We start from the raw sequence: 3,888 nt of genomic DNA, 5'->3' as shown, positions 1-3,888 counted from the left end.
TATATGTAATTATATATGTGTTTTCTGATGGTCTTAGGCAACCCCTGTGAAAGGGTCGTTCGACCCCCAAAGGGGTCGCAACCTACAGGTTGAGAACCGCTGGGATAAAGGGAGGCCAAAGCTGCCACATAAAAAGGACCATATTTACAGGTCTGGATTCCCATATATTTTAATGCTTATATCATCTTTATTTCAATACTTCAAAATATATTTTCACAGAAATTAGTTTAATTATTTGATTAATGTATTTCAGTTCTTAAGAAGAGATAAGATGTTCTAGAAACTAATAAGTTCACTCCAAATTTACATAAAGAAATCAAAATTTAATGTGATTGATTCAACTCACTATGCCATTTTTCTCAAAGAACTCAAAAATTCACACACGCATGAATTTAATCCTAAAATTAGTGTTCAGGTAAACATTTTTGAAATCTCAAGCTAACAGAGCAGAAAAGCAAAAGCAAGGGTAAAAGAAAAATCAGTATTTGTTAGAAACTCTAGGATGGGAGTGGGCTTAGAAAGAAAATCATTGTAGAATGTAAAAACAGCTTTCATTCATTTAACTGAAATTTCGTGACTAGTATTTCTACTACATGTTAGGCAGGTGGCCATGGTGAGCAAAATCAATGTGGTACCTGCCCTTGTGACGTTTATAGTCTGGTGGGGAAGATAAGCCAATTAAACAAGCTATGTCCATACAAAAGAAAACCACTATGAAAGTGGCCAGTGAAGAGTATGATCAGAACAAAAAGAGAGTTGGGAAGGGGAAGCAGCTTTCTTATACTGAGACTTCAAGAATGAAGAGTTGGCCAGGTCAAGAAGGTAATATATTCCAGCTCAGGGGTAAGAACATTTCACATTCAGGAACTGAAAAGATGAACAGAGTGTAGTGGTCAATGAGTAATGTGTTAAGAGATGGAGCTGGAGGGATAGATAAGAAGCAGGTCATGAAGGGCCTCATAAGTTACGTTGTATAGAAATTATTTTGATAGTAAAAAAATTTCCCAAAGAGTTTTTGACCTGAGCTGTGCTTAATAAGGATTACCATGACTGCAGTACAGGGCATGGACCATAGGAAGGCAAGATGGGGAAGGGAAAGGTACTAGAAAATTATTGCAGTAACCAGATGAAAAACAAAGAGGATGGGTTCCTGAACTGAAGTAATGATACTGATTCAGAAGAGAGTGAATGAAATCAAAGGGATTAAATCAAATCTATTTGGCTTGCTCTGATTATCTGTATTTGTGGTGGGGTAGAGGGAAAAATCAAGGCTGACTTCCACATTTATAGATCAGAATGACAGTACAATTCACTGAACTACGGGGGTTTTCTTTTATGGGAAGGGGAATGGCAGGAATATCATGAATTCAATCACAAACAAGTTGAATGTGAGATGTCTGTATGACATTGTATGAAATGTACAGTAAAGATTGAATATTCAGGTGTGGAAGAGAGAAGATTGGTTTAGGATCTAAATATCAGAATCATGAGGAATACCACTAGAAGAGAGAAAAAAAAATCACCCAAGGATTTCTGTGTAGACTGAGAAGAAAAGGCAGCAAGAGGTGGAAGCACATGAGCCTTTAATGAATAAATAGGTGGAAAAGGTCTATAAAAGGGAATTTCTACAGTAGACCACCAAAAAAGGCTGGTAAAAAACAAACAAGCACAGAAGTGTGTTATCTCCAAAACCAAGGGAAGAAGGGGTTTTAAGAAACCAGCATAGTCAACCATGTCAAATGATGTCAAGAAATGTGGCCAAACACCCCACTGGATTCAGAATTTCAGCAATGTTCTTCCAGTGTTCTGTTTCTAATAAATACAAACAGAAGAGCTCCAAAAAAACTGATGTAAAATCAGTCACTCTTCAAACTCCCTCATTTTTTTCCAAGTTGATGGTCAAAATCAGTGATTTTTTAACTTTTTAAATCAGTGACAAAGCCTTCATTTTTGCAAACTTCAGGTTGGTCAAGGGAGCGTTCACTGGCCATGCACGAGTATTTTTCCTTGCCAGAAGTCAATTCACTGAATAGTCTCACAAAGCCAGCATCTTGATTATATCTCCAACAGTGAAGAAGTAGTGTATGTCTTACTTTTCCCTGGTATCTTGCATGGTTCTTGGCCTGCGCCAAGGAACTCAATAAATATTTGTTCAATGATGTGTACTCAGAGCATTAATCTGTGAAGCTTCCCGGAAATGATTTTTAAGTTATTCTTTACCAGTTCAATCCCTGGAGTAGAGACAGTACTAATATTTTTGCAAAGCTTCCTTCACTCCTTAAAGAATGCTAAGAAAAAACTGTTTAGTGAGTCTCCAAGGTGTTACCTAAGCAGGCCTCATTTTAGAAAATGCATCCAACACTGGGGGAAAATGTACTAAACTTAGTTTTGCGAACGGAGTATCACCTTCATATTAATTTCTTCTTATAAATCATTCATGTAGAATTTTATAACTAAGTTTCTTAAATCAAGATGGAAGGATATTTATTTCTATCGTAAATAAGACCAGAATTTAACATGTTTATATTGTTCCATCTGATTTCGGTTTTACTTTGACTTGCCACGCCAGGTGGGGCGCACAGGGCTGAGGATGCCAGGAGGCCGCCCCGCCCTGGTCTGCACCCTATGGCCAGGCTTGCCCCAGTCCGCCCGCTGTTTCAGGTCACAGCACGCGCGGATGGCCAGACCGCCACAGCCAGACGCACGGACAGGGTTCTTAAGCATTCTTATTCACTTTTTAAAAAGTAAAGAAAATTTTCTAAAAAGACAACTTGTCTCATCAGTAAGCATTCCTCTCTTAGAATGGAATGTGAGTTTTCCTTTATCATATTTGCATGCCATGTTTCTTAGCTATAGAAACCAAGTAACTTGGTTTCAAAATCACTGACAATTTCAAAATGACCTAGCAAGTATTTGAAAATGCTAGAAAACATTAGTGACAAAAGAAAACTGTTTAGCAGGGATCAAGCAAGCTAAATCGTGAAAAATAAATTCAATCAAATAAAATTATTTAGCCTACATTTAATTGGCACCTCTAGGGAAACTTTTCTAATGCAAGACTATCATTACAAACGGAAGATGAATAGGAGCACAATGCAGAGTAGAAGCCAAAGTTGAATTCTTAACTTTTGACAACACTTTGAAAATCAGAGAAATAATTTCAATCTATGAAACATGAAATCTGGTGATGGAAATATCAGCTATTCAATCTAACCTTACCTAGGGACAAACAGAAAATATGATTACTACTTAGAACTGCACATGTGATTACACTCGTATCAAACTTTTAGCTACCACTAAAAGTAGGCCTCTTTTAAACCAAAGAATAGCAAGACACAAGAACACACAGCATTCAACTAATAAGCCACTTCGTGATAAGAAACCTATTTAGCGCGCGCGCACACACACGCGCGCACACACGCGCGCACACACACACACACACACACACTTATTATTTCAAAACGACATTCTAGACTGCCCGATTGCTAAATCCACTCACAACTCACTATGGTCAGCTCCCTGCCCAGTCTATTTACTTTTCAGTGCAGGGTTAAAAAAAAAACAAAAAAACACAAGGAAGCAGCACTCCCTCCCAGAATCTACGTGAAGAAAACGAAAAAGTTACCACGACTTTGGAACGAAACACACACACACACACTAATGAAAACTAATTCCCGACACACAGGAAGGAATAACCAGCACACGTGGTCCTCGCTCCGTGGCCTAACACCTGGGGAATGTGTGGCTCGGGTCCTTTTGGTGATCCCGGCCCCAAGTACAAACTCCAAGAATGGGAGGAACTGGCGGAGTTCTGGGACGGTCCGGGCAGAGGGTGACAGCTCGGGGCGGCCTCCCAGGCTGAACGGACACCACCGAGGGGCCAGCCCG

Source organism: Myotis davidii, unplaced genomic scaffold, assembly GCF_000327345.1.
Source record: "Myotis davidii unplaced genomic scaffold, ASM32734v1 scaffold68, whole genome shotgun sequence".
Taxonomy (NCBI): Eukaryota; Metazoa; Chordata; class Mammalia; order Chiroptera; family Vespertilionidae; genus Myotis; species Myotis davidii.
Note: the sequence above shows the minus strand (reverse complement) of the source record.